We start from the raw sequence: 14,244 nt of genomic DNA, 5'->3' as shown, positions 1-14,244 counted from the left end.
ATCAGCCTTGGAGGAGATTATGTTGAGAAATAAAAAAAAAATTCTTAAAAACGTTGTTTTTCTTGGTCAGGCCGGAAACTTATCAATCCACCCTCGTAATGTACAAATTTATAGAAATTCACGTTTCAAACATTAAATCTAAGATCCAAGTGTCCGCGATAATACAGAAACGAAATTTTTTGCCGACAATACCAACTTCAACATACATTTACGAGGGAAGCCATTTCTTTTACTTTTTCTCTATAGGTTTCCTGTATTTGATAAAGATTCTTCTTGAATTAAAATAGAAAGAATCCCTCCAGGTAATTCTTATCTTTCCTAACTGTCTATTGAAACTCTGATTGCTCGTCTCAAATTACGAAATCCCAATCTGAATAACCATATCCATTTTCTTGCTGTTTCATAAATGCATTATATTATTACCGAATATTGTACAAAATATACTACTGTTGCGGTTTCAGCCCCCCCCCCCCCGTTTTCGGCTTTCCTAGAATTGATGGCCCACGTATTTTCTCAGAGAAGCAGGGCGAGGGCAGTTGCGACTGTCGACTCAGAAGGGCCACAGTGCGCGAGTATCCAGTCGAGTATAAGGCGTAAAATGATATATTTCAATTGGAAACGGTTCAGGCGACCCCGATTTAGTTACAAGGTAAGGGCGAGGCAACCCCTGAAACTGGACTGAAAGCGTAAGTTTGCTGCACGATACTTAATTTTTAAAATCGAACAATTTAAAAAATGTAAGAGGGTGTTCTAGTTTCGTGCCAGGATTTGAGAATATGTTTGCAAATTTACTCCAAAGAAACTACACCTGATAACTGGAAACATTTTTTGCTACTTATTGGTACATTTCTCTACTCCAAAAAATGTAATTTAATAAAATTGTTTCGACGCCCGACACCTTGAAGCATCCTTGACCGCACAACTGCAAATATATCACTGTCCACTTTGTGGTAAGGCTTTGACTATTTAGATTGCATAACAAAAAAGTTAAATATGTCTTGCTTTAAATGGCGAGATATTGACTAAGTCCTGCACATGTCTTGCCTTCATGGGCCGGATATTTTCGAAGTCCTGCTCACATCTTGCCCTAATTGGCCGTATAATTACTAATTCCTGCTTATTTCTTGCCTTAATTGGCCGGATATTTCCTAAGTCCTACTAATGACTTGCCCTAATTGGCCGAATATTTACTAAGCCCTGCTCATGTCTTGCCTTAATTGGCCGGACATTGACTAAGTCCTATTCACGTCTTGCCTTCATTGGCTGGATATTTACTAAGTCCTGCTCATTCCTCGCCCTAATTGACCATATATTTACTAAGTGCTGCTCATGTCTTGCCTTAATTGGCCGTCTATTTGCTAGGTCCTGCACATGTCTCGCCTTAATTAGCCCGATATTTACTAAGTCCTGCACATGTCTTGCCTTAATTGGCCGGACATTTAATAAGTCCTAATCACGTCTTGCCTTAATTGGCCGGATATTGACTTAGTTCTGCTCATTTCTTGCCTTAATTCGCCGGATATTTACTGAGTCCTGCTCACGTCTTGCCTTAATGGATAGGATATTGAGTAAGTCCTGCTCATGTATTGCCTTAATTGGTCGGTTATTTACTAAGTCCTCCTCACGCCTTATCTCAATTGTTTGGATATTCAGTAAGTCCTGCTCATGTCTCCTGGCCCCCTGCTCATCTTGAACGCTTTTATCTTCATATGAAGGATTTGTATCTGGAATTCAGCCAAAGCTTCTCCCTTTTTTTGTATTCCGCAACAGCTTAATGTGATTAGCGTAATAAAAGAAATTTTCAAAACCAACTATTTTAAATTTAATTCATTTTTATAATTGCTCCATTGAAAGATTAAAATAAAATAAAATTATTTTTCTAATTGCTCCATTGAAAGATTAAAGCAAAATAAAAAATTATTTCCATTTAAATTTAATCCTTATTTATACTTTTCTTAAAATATAAAAATTGAAATGATAGAGTATAAAATCAAATAAAACAAAATCAAATGTGAAATCAAAATACATATTTGTTCATTGGGTTTTAACTCTTGGTCTCACATACGCGAACCCTAAGCGGGACTCAATTCCGAGGGTCATTACTCCTTATATTTCATTACATGAACATTTTTGGTCAGACAGCTTCCCACCGCCTTCGCACTTTGCACACCTCCATCATCTCCACGATCAAAGCTACCTTACAACAAATAATTTTTCACCTTTTAATTTAAAAAAATTTCTTTCCTTTTCTATTTCTATTCTTTATCTTTTACAAACTAAAACAAAGATCACGTGGTATATGAGGGAATCCTAACGGCTTGTACTCGTTCTCCCTTAAACACTGGCTCCATCGCACTTCGTCCTTTTCTGCCTCGATCTCAACTCGCCGCTACGAGCTTCCCTTTCTTTCATAAGCGTTTATTCGGTCCGTCTCATTTTCCTTTCTTTCGCACCCAAGTTTCCATGTTCGTCTCCTTTCCTCTCCCTACTATTTACGCCATCCCTGGATGCACTCGAACTCTCTAAGGAACGCTTTTCAACCTCCTTTCACCCACTAAATTTCGTCGTAGTTCAAAAATTAAAAACGACTTCCCAATAATTTTATTTCTTTACCTTCATGATTTCTTCGGGAACCCATTTCGTTTAAAAAAATCTTTCCCTTTTCTTTTTTTGTTTTGTTTTATAGGCAAATAATAACACAAATTCAATTAAAGAAAACACTTTAATTACATTGCTTACTTTCCTTAGTTTAAATTTAATTCTGTATTAATGAAATTAACAGTATTAATAGCACTCATACTAATACCATGCAGAACTATAATTATATTGTACCCCTTTATCTCCTTTCTTCTTGTCATTTCTTAAAATTTATCTTCAAATGAATTAAAAGAATTTGTTTAATTAAAACTTTTCAATTAAATTGCGTCAACAAGATTTTCTAAAATGTTTTGAAACCTCCCTTTTCAAATTGGCATGTATTAAATGTTTCAAATATGACTTTTCCTTTTTATTATTATTATCGATATTTTTTAGGGGTTATATCGCAAAAACACATGTTTTATGCGGTTCATATAGACAACGGATGTTGTCCCATCATTCTTTAGGATCTCCACGTAATAGTCTTTAAAATTCATCTCGTTAATTTTGCGATCATAATATTTTTTACATCGTTTCTTTGCAGCTTCCAACCGGAAATGGACCATTGATTCGGTTGCAATTAATCTATTTAAAATATCATCAACCAAGTTTACAAAGGTCATCGTGACCTTTTCCTCAGCGAATTCGGAGGGAAATACTCCTTTCCTGCCGAATACAATCTCATGAGGAATAACACCTGTAGATTCATGGACCGAGGTATTAAATGAGAATAGTGCGTAAGGCAACCACAGGTCCCAATTCGTTTCTTCGCAATAATGCCGAAGACATTCTACAAAAGTATGATGGCTTCGTTCTAGTGCTCCCGAGGATTGAGGATCCAAACCGACAAATAAAATGTTCAGCAAATAATGATGCTATTGTTGGGGCATCTATTTTAGATGAAGGGAGAGCACTTGAATATTTAGAAAGACAATCTTGCCCGGTCATCATGTATTCATTTCCATTGTCAGATTTCGGTAAAGGGCACACTAAATCAATTTGTAATTTTTGGGACTCTTACAGGTGTATCAGTTATACAATTTGCAATTTGGTTTTTACCCGCACTAACTTTTTCTTCTGGCAAGAATCACACGATTTTACATAATTTTAAACATCCTCCTCTACACCCTTCCAAAAGAAATGTTTTTTAACCCTTTCCAATGTTTTAAATACTCCTTTATGACCTGCGGTCGCAGAGTCATGACATTCTTTAATAATTTGGTATCTTTGATCTTCAGGTGGAATTGTAACTTCACCTGTGCATACTGTAATAATGTAATCACCTTTTCCGAAATAAGTTTTAAATAACATTTCTATCGTGTCCCAAGGTAGTATATCGAACCCATTACCCTTACATGAAATACTTAAAATTTGTACTTTATGTTCAACTACCACATCTTTAAAAGTTGATATTGCAGATTCAATATCAATTGTATATATTTTACTATCAAATTTTTCTTGATCATATAAATTAAAAACAACGTTTTTCTTATAATTCAATGAAATAACATTGCCTACTTGAACTTTTTCGTTTTTAAGATCGGATAATTTAATAATTGAATTATCAATTAATTATCGACCTATAGCGGTAATAAGAATATGGTCACAACTCATAAAGTTCACCAAATCATCATCTCGTATCCACAGTTTGGCCCTGCTACTGTTAAACAAGGTGTTGAGAAGATTCCTGGCTGTCACAGTACCCTCTCCCTGGACGGGTAATAAAACCGCGACGCCAGGTTCCTTTCCATCAACTCCCTCCGTTATACTATGAATGTTACACTCGCCAATCATGGTCATTTTAAAATACTCATCATGTAGTTCATCATCTTCATTATTATCATATTTTTCTGGGGTTGCCTGTACCTTATTTGACCCGCGTGCGCACGGCTTATGATCTCCTTTTTCAAGTGATTTAAACAAGACCTTCTCCGGTTTAGTCCCAGTCTCACCTTCCGGCGGCTCGTCTTTATCACTACCATGAGTTATTTTTAACTCCGTAGACCTGCTATAGAGCTTCCCCGAAAAAGTCCCCGAGTCAACAAGTGGCGGCCTGCCTACGTCATCGGTCAGGGCCAATCGGTCCCTTCAATTGACACTGTACTTATTCACAGGAAAAGTTTTCAGTAACTTCCTTTTTGAAGTACTTAGGCAGCCCGCTTCCCCAAAATCCTTTTTAACCTCGCTAACATTTTCATTATTTTCCGAGTCCCTCGTGGAATTAATACCACCTGCCTGAGTGCCCCTATCATTATTCTCGCAATCAACAAAATTTATACCGTTTCCAACAATAATCTCACCAAAATTAAAGCCAACCGTGGAATTTATACCACCTTCGACAACAATTCTGTTAAAATCACCATCTCTCGTGGAATTGATACCATTATCTGCTACAATTTCACCAGTATCTAGATCAATCGTGAAATATATACCACTTCTATCCGAAATTATACAAAAGTCGGGATCAATTGTGGAATTTATACCGTCTTCTTCACCTAAACTCATAAACAACCTTTCTACAGGAAACTCATAACACCAGAACTCATCCTCTTTCGGTGATTTCTCGGGATGCGTAAGAACGTGCACATTCCGAACATCCCGATCCATCACGTCAGAGGTATATAAATCAATCTCCTCATCGTTACCTGATCAAATTCCTCAACAGGGTTTCGTAAAAATCTGCCGGCATTTGAATTAACTCGCTCAGGTTTATGAATAACTTGAGACTCGTATTCCAGCAACTTTACCTTCCATCTTGCCAATTTAGAACCTAAAGTTGGATCATTTAGCTGATGCAACCATACTAAAGGACGATGATCCGTAAATAAATGACTTTCCTTTCATCAATATAAGGTCTAAATTGAAGAACAGCGGACCCTGGCTTAATACAGCGTCCATGGCAAAATCAGATGCATCAACAGTTACTATAAATGGGTGGCTGAAATCCGGATATTATAACAATGGTTTTGAGCCAAAAATTCGCTTCAACTCATCAAATGGAACCTGTGCCTCTTGCGTCCACTTAAAGGTAATGTCCTGTTTAAATAAATTATTCAGCTTTCAAGGCAAATCCGGTCACAAAACGCCTATAATATCCCGCAAGCCCTAAAAATTGTTTCACATTGTTTCGACACTTTGGTTGAGGGAAATGCACAACATCTATTAATTTCCTGGGATCAGGCATTACTCCCTCACTCACTCATAATGGCCAAAAGGGGTGGAAAACGCGGTCTTATGCCGGTCACTCGGCTCAACCTATATTTGATGAAATCCAGCTGCGAGGTCTAAAACCGTAAAATATTTTGCACCTGCCAGCTGATCTAAAATGTCTATTATAATCGGAAGCGGATATGCATCCCCGACAGTTTCTTCATTCAAGGCCCTATAATCAATAACCATACGCCATCTTTTATTTCCTTGCGGATTAAGTTTTTTGAGTACCACCCAAGCAGGTGAATTATACTGCGAAATCGAGGGTGAGGCTGATTTACTTTAGAGCATATCGTTAGTCTCTTCACTAATTACTTCCTTATGTACTGGTGGATAACGATGCTCCTTTTTTGTAACAGTTATATCGTCCGAAAATTGACTCGATGCTTGAGAACACTGTAGTCCCTAGTTGATCGCTTTTTTAATAAAACAGTTGCTGATATTTGCTTAGTATAGAGAGTAAGGATCCTTTTCACTATTTATTCATGTGCGACCAATCTAGGGCATCTATTAATCGATGTAACCGAACTTCCTTAGGGGTGGAAGCACTTGAAAATGGCTTTTTTAGTATCCTTGGATTTTATATTCTGCATTTCAAATTCCTTTTGAATTAGTGGAGGCGGGGTAAGCAACACGTCTCTAGTGGTAATATTTATGCAATACAAACTAACATGATTTTCTTTTACTCTGACTAAAATCTCCCCCAAAAATTTTTCTTAGCCTAAATCTACTCGTGGTAGATAACCCTCTTTAATTTTTGGATTTGCCACTGGTACTGTAATGAATTGCTTCGTCCTTTCTCTGATGCAAAAATTTGTATTTAAATTACCTAGCGCTAATGAAAATGTACCTAACGGGTACTTTATTTCTTTTTCTTTCAGGTGGATAGATGAATCTTTTAAAAACGGCATTCCAAAAATTCCATCCCCCAGCAATGGAAGTTTATCGAGGATCACTTGAAAAAAGCACGGACTATTATTTATCATTAAAAATACCTCACCCATTGTTTAAACTGATTTCCCACCAACACCGCACAGAATAAATTTAAGCTTTTCATTAATTTTCACAAATCTCTTAATTTTTCTTCATGAACTATGTTCAATTCAACCTCTGTATTTACTAAAAATATTCACTTTCCACCCACTAATTCCTCTGCGAACTATTCAACCCTGGGTGATTTGGCCTTCCTTTCCAAATCCCATGCTAATAAAATACGCCTACTAGGTGTAATTACTAAAGGAAGTTCGTCGTCATACCATTCCAAAGAACTTATTGCTCGTTTATGGAGCATTATTGATTTTGTTTATTTTCTTCGATTCTTTTTGCTATTTTTTGCAGTCATTTATTATGTAATTGCTTGATTTACAGTATTTACAGTATTTCCCAACACGTCTCGTGCAAAATGCCCCGGCTGTTAACACCTAAAGCAGAGGGGAGGGGAGCCAGAATTCGGGCAATCTCTCGCTGTATGCCCGGACTTGGAATAATTACGTCAAACCATAGAAGGCTGAGCAGCGGCCACAGCACCACCCCTTTCAAAGTGACCCGACACGCCACAACGGCGACAGATCACTTGTGACGGAGTCCCCTGCTGCCCGCCTCTCTTTCTCTCATCCCCGTTCAACGGTTGCACCCCCTCAGAAACCTCCCTGTAATTCTTGTCCGCTTCTATTTGATCCATCATTGACTTTTCCTCTTCCCGTTGTTAATGCATGTACCCTTGCATTCCCCCCATAGGGTCTGAAGCGATTTCCTGGTACGATCTACGCCTATTTGATGTTGACCCCTTATTTTTATCATTCTTTTCAGCCTCTATATTTTTACATAATTCTTTAGTATATTCAACCTACCGTTCAGCCGACCTAGCTACTAAAATTGCTTCCTGAAGAGATCGCGGCCTCTCCATCCTAACCCTTAACACCATTCTCGGGTCTAACCCCATAATAAAATGCCGTACCTCTAGCCGATATAATCATAGTGGTAGCATGTTCAACTTCCTTTTTCTCGTCAATCAACTCTATGATATTCTCCAATAAATCGCTTACCCAGTCCCCATAATCCTGCATGGTTTTATTAAACTTTTGAGCTACTGTCGCCAAAAGGGAGTTAAGCTCACTAAGGTTCCTGTGCTCAGTAAAAATGCCCTTTAAGTGTCTCAGCAACTCTTCAAGGGTATATATCTTTGTATCTAATAATGCATTATAAACGCTTCCGGTAATTCGGGACCTAATTATTAAAAACAGATATTGTCTATGGCTGCTTGAAATTCAGTTGCGAGCGTAAATACAGTCCCTCATAAACCGATTTACCGAAATATTTTTTTCATCAAAAAATTTCGGCAGAAATTCTAAGGCAGCTTTGAAAGGCATAGGGTATTGGGGCTCAGGTGTCGGCAAGGTAAATAACCCGGACTCATCTAGGTTTGCTCCTGGTGAAAAATATCCTGATATATGGGCCTGTGACCCATCCGACTCAACTCTCTTTTCTCTATCGAGCATATACTCAGCCTATCGCGCTTTCAGTCACAAAATAAAAGAAAAAGGGTGTCCTGTCACTTCTCGGTTTTTTCAGACATATAAAATTAAACACTGTGAAATAAAAAAATTAATTAAATTAAAACAAAAAACACAAGTTGTTAAATTATTTTTCATTAATTTTAATTGTATAATTAATTAAACGACTGAGTTCTTTCAATGAAGGTAAAAACCTTTCTCGTCCGTAATGGAGATTGGCGAAACCATCGATGAATATGCTGTTCAGTCCGTCCCGATATATTTTTTGAGTTAAACTATTGATTAATTTTTACGAAATTATATTTAAATTAATAGAGGCACAAAAAAGTTAGTAACTAGTGATTATATTGTCTATAGAAGGTAAAGATCGAATGAAACACAAGAGATATTAATTCAAAATTCTGATGTCTTAACGTGACAGAAAAAACTTTACGAGTCCGTCTTTCGTAGAAGAAGAGAAAGTTTTTTTTAAAGGTTCCGGATCGTTAGTCGACTACAATCTAATCTCGGAAAATCTCTGAACCTGCGATTCGACGTAAACATCGAATGCTGTAAATAGGTAAAGAAGCCACTGGAAAGATAATAAGTGAAACGTTAAAGCCAATAGTAATGCCACTGCAGAAACTAGTTGACATGTCTAATCCTTCCACCAAGAAAGAAGTTGAACAAAAAGAGCCCGCAATGTAAAAACATGAAGAGGAGGATGCGGAGGAGGAGGATGATAACGCTTCCCTCATGGCGGTTTATGCTGAAGAAGATCAAGATACAACTATGCTCAAAGAAAATGCTACAGCCGAGCTTGCTCATAGTTATGAGGATTTGACAAATAAGTTTCTCAAAATGCTACAACAAAATAGAGGGAAAATATATCAAAGTTGACGGTAAACAGTATCTGAAAACAATTGGTCTGCTTGAACTGGTGTTTAGAAAATCTCCCGAAGAGCCATCCATCAGCACTGATGATCTAAACAATTACAAGGAAATATTGATTGCTACTAATGCACAAAAAAGCGACACAGCCCAACTGAAACTATTAGTGCCAGCCGAGATATCAAGTACAAGAACTTTATTGCAAAAATGTTCAACGTATCTCGCAGACGATATCAACTAGTGGAGGTTCCCTACCACAGTATATGCTGGCAAGAAAAAATGTAAAGACTGACTTTGTCTACTCTTAGATTCTCAGGTAGCAGGCAACATGAGTCACAGCAATGAAATCATATCAACCATTGAGGAACTGCGCGATGCTGAAATGATATATTAGGACAATCTGTGAAAGATTTAATCGCACGCTCAAGAATAAGATGTGGTCACAATTTAAGTATTACAATTATATACAATACAATTTAAGCACAACAATACAAAACATCGATCAATCGGTATGAAGCCAAAAGATGTCACTACTGAGGATGAAGAGGTGCTGATTGAACGCTTCAAAAAACTAAGAAATATACTTAAAAGAATTCCAAAGTTTAAAGTTCATGACAGAGTTCGAATCAGCAAACACAAGCATGTATTCGAGAAAGGATACACTCCTAACTGGGCAACAGAGACATTCACTGTAGATGGAGTCATACCCTTTAATCCAGTGACATACAGACTCAAGGATTAGCAAGAACAACACATTGCTGGTGAATTCTATGAACAAGAACTTCTTAAAGTTAAATATCCAGATGTATACCTTGTCGAAAAAGTAATCAAGAAACGTGGCAGCAATATATTTGTAAAGTGGTTAGGTTTTAATAGTTCACATAACAGCTGGATAGATAATTCGGATATGTAATCAACTTTGTGTAACGTTAAATCAACTTTGTGCAATGTTGAACCAACGATGAATCAGTGTTGAACCAACGATGAATCAATGTTCAACCAACAATAGATCAATGTTGAACCAATGGTAAACCAATGATGAATCGGCGGTGATTGAATGTTAAACTAAATTATGAAACTTACAATTCTAAGTCCACGATTATCCTAACTAGATGTACCGTTTTTGATCAATAAAAAAATCAATTCATATTCATATATAATTTTTTTCAATATGATCCGTATACCTACTATTTACAAATAATTCCAAATATTTACAACTTCAACCTAATCTTTAACCAGAAAATCTAGTAATTCTTCATAACTATCAATTAAAACATCATCGACATCCGTTGCGCTAATTCTATAATGCCCCCATGCGAGTGTGTCTGTACTGTTTGGCAGTAAGTATCGCTTATCGTCATAAGGATATAGTGCAATCTTTTGTTGTTCAATAGTTTCAACGTAGTGTAGTCTTGACCTGGTCAAGTATTGTATTTTAGATTGGATACTCGAATTTCGCAAGCATTCGGCGTAATCGTTGAAGGTGATACTTTTATTTACAACAGCTGCTTTCATACCTTTTGCTTTTTTAACAAAGTCCTCACCGTTGACCCGGATACTATACACCTTACTCCGCAAACCAACAAATTCTGTAATTACTTTACAATTACATGCATCTTTCATCAAGCCTAAAACTTTTTTTTTCTCTGTGGCATGTCAAAAACATTGTCTCGAGGGTAATCTGATGTGTCAAATTGTTGAACACTCTTTTCCATATCTTCTTTCATGTCTGCATAAATGTTCTGACACCTCACTACATATATTAAACTATCAGTGTCAGCGTACAAGAGCTTACAGTTGTTATCATACTTTTTACGCATGTAGGCGCAGTGAAAATTATAAACTAGGATTTTAGACTCATCCAGAACTGCCAAACCCACATAGATCGGCTTATTAAACAAAATTTGTGCCTTTCTTAACTCTATAGCCATGAGATTTTCACTGAAAATCGCTCGGCTGTGGAAGTTTCGTTTAGCTATGAGGGCTTCTGGTCCATACCTACCCTCTCACTTCGTTACAAGTTTCACGTTTATCGCTTTCGCACATTCTCTATTGTATATGTAACTCTTGAGCCATGTTGACTGATTGAATTTAAGTACTCTGTGAGCTTTTATCAACACCAGACCATTTGCAAGAGCATGCGGAAAGAACAAATAGACTTCTAGAATATAACCAACGGGTGAATCATCTGGAACATTAAAATCAAAATTTTCCAAATTTGTAACCTACTCGGAACCACCATAAGTAAGGGGTTGTTCCATTGCCCAACCATAAAGTTTGTTTGCATCGAAATGTACAATGTAGAAGATTTCCTAACTTTCAGTGAGGAGTTCCAACCTGACCCCTCTATATCTGAGTATAGCGTCCCATGTAGAGCGAGGTGTCGTGTAGTAATTTGCTGGATCGACACCGGAAGCCAGGAGAAACTATTCCCGAAAATTTTCAAACACATCAGCCAATAGCAACACATCAGTCTACATGAATAGTTTCACGTATTCACCGAGAGTTTTGGCACTGAATGCACACCATACCTACCGTGCATGTTCGTAGTCCTCATCAGATAGTGATGAGCCATTCAGGGTACTGTAAAACTTCTCTTTTGGTGTAAGCTGGTTTTCTTTTAGTCTCGTCCTCGATTCCAGGTATTCATATTGGAGAACACCTTCCCTTGTTAAAAGTTCAACTTTCTAACTCTCAATTCCAGAAAACATTGCATTCACAATTTTATACACGGTGAAATATGAAGCTAAGTTTTCCAATGACAATGCCATGAATCTGAATGAGTTGATCAATGGGAATTTTATCTGTGTTCCCTGAACATATTTTGTAAAAGAGATGTATTTTCCTTATTTGATGCCAGAACTTCTACTTTTCCTTCAAAGTGTGTAGCAGTATCGCGGATTATGAAGTGGGCATCATACCCACTCAAATTGTGGAACACATCAGGTATGATGTCGGAATCTTGGCAAGCTAGAATACAGTGTTCATGCGCGGCACCTAGATATTTTCCTGTTAGGTGACAGTGATCGCGAACCTTCTTCATCAGTGACTCAAGCGCTTTCTGACAGATGTGACAAGTAGTGGCTTCAAAGAAAGCTTTTTTTACCTTGGTGTAAGTTTTTGCATCGGAACTGGAGATGCTCGTATTTGCTTACAGTTGTTTGCAATGAACTGCAACTCCAGAGCAAATCACTTTGCTGGATCCACTCCTTCAGGAATCGAGTTGTAGAGTGAAAGTGAATCATTGAGGCTACACTTGAAAAAGTTCCCGATGTCAAAAACGACATTTTTTGAAATACTTTAGAGTTTGTCACCTGCTTTTGTTCATCATCATCACTTTGTATTAATAGTGAATCACAATTGGCATAGATAATGAAAGGTACTTTTTCTCTATATGTGAAATTTTTAAAGTCAATGATGTTTTTATCCAGGTTTGATAGCACGATTTTACAATCATTCAATTTTTTACAATCTTCGCTATGAGCAACCAACTTCTCTATTCTTCAAAAGTAATGCAAGCATTGTTCACATATGTGTTTTTCCATCATGTTTCGATAGCTGGCGGCTAACTAATCGAGAAAGATCTTTGATCCATACATAGTGGAAGTTGAAAGACTTGGGTCCGCTATCCTGTTGATTGTTTTCTTTTTCTTCTTCTTTTTCTTCATCACTGCTGTCTGCATTCACGTATTCCTCTTCAACCCGGAGGAGGGTCACATGTGTCACAAGCACATGTGTCACAAGCACTCGTCGTCCTTCGTAGTTTGCCTGTTGAGACATGCTTCTTTTCTCTTGACACATACAGGAAGATCAATGTGTGAGCTACCTTTCATTGGGTTTAATTTGTCAAAATTCACTTTTAATTTTACAATAAAGTGTAAAGTCCATTCAGAGTCTTTCTCTTGAAACTCCTCCATTTTAGTCTAGATAGGGTATCTTGCGTTGTTGATAAACCATAATTTCAAATCGTAAGTGAGGTATATCTCTTAATTATTTGATTTAAAGTTCTTTACATCAGGTTCCTTCTTACCAAGCTTTAAATAATATGCATTAAGCACAGTTTTGATTTTATAAGCCCTATGTTCACGCAAGGCTCGACCCAAACGTATAATAAATAGCACTTGTGCATCATCTAGGAAGGCTAAAACATCCTTGTTAACTAGGTTTGCAACAATCCATGTTTTTCCTCGACTATCGAATGCTTTGTCGACGTCAATCCACTGCACTCGATCGTTAATGCCATTGCGTTTCTTCTGAAGTCTGCTTCCCTTTTTAGTGAGAAACTCGCAACAAGCTTTAAGACATTTCAAATCTTCAATAATATTTAAACACTTTCTTTTCTGATTTATTGACAGTCGTGGTATACTTGACAATTCCTTTCGCACTGTTTTTAAACACAGTACGCGGTTGCTCCCCCATTGATTAACTTTGTTTAGTTGTACATTTGATGATGATGAAAGCAGCGTCAGTGCTTCCTCGAAAACAGGAATAAGTTTTACACACTCATTGAGGATCATTTTTTTTTACCAGCCATAGACTATATACACTAACAATGTTTTAACTTCACAAGTTATTCTTTCTGCTTCAATAATTTTATATTTACTATCCACCTTCACTGCACTTCCTCGCAGAATGGAATGACTGAAGTCAACTCTGATGTCTCATTTTATTGTCGGCTATCCCCAACCTCACTTAAACCTCTAGAAGATTCTAGAACTTCAGGTGAAAATCCCTACTATGCCCTAGAACAATAGGGAAGCGCTGGGAATCCCACGACGAAATGCCGTGGCATGTATCTGAACTTCGGTGTCATACTCTCGCGTTAAGCAGACATCACATTTATCGACCGTGTGTTCGGAAACGACTGTGGATAAATTACTGCAGACTGTGGTCACCACATTGCCGGTATAGCAGAGCACGCCACTCTAGGTCATGCATATGAAAACGACTGTCGGTAATTTATTAGAACCGCTAGCGTCGGTCGGTAAATGACCGGTCACTGTTTTACCGACCA

General features: G+C 37.4%; 1 pseudogene; it reads left to right on the top strand.

Annotated features, from left to right (window-relative positions):
• The window catches only part of LOC117175550, a 50,187-nt pseudogene extending 40,044 nt beyond the window's left edge, over positions 1–10,143 (top strand).
• The last annotated feature ends 4,101 nt before the right edge of the window (positions 10,144–14,244 follow it).

Source organism: Belonocnema kinseyi, chromosome 6, assembly GCF_010883055.1.
Source record: "Belonocnema kinseyi isolate 2016_QV_RU_SX_M_011 chromosome 6, B_treatae_v1, whole genome shotgun sequence".
Lineage (NCBI taxonomy): Eukaryota > Metazoa > Arthropoda > Insecta > Hymenoptera > Cynipidae > Belonocnema > Belonocnema kinseyi.
Note: the sequence above shows the minus strand (reverse complement) of the source record. Positions and strands in the feature narration are given on the sequence as shown.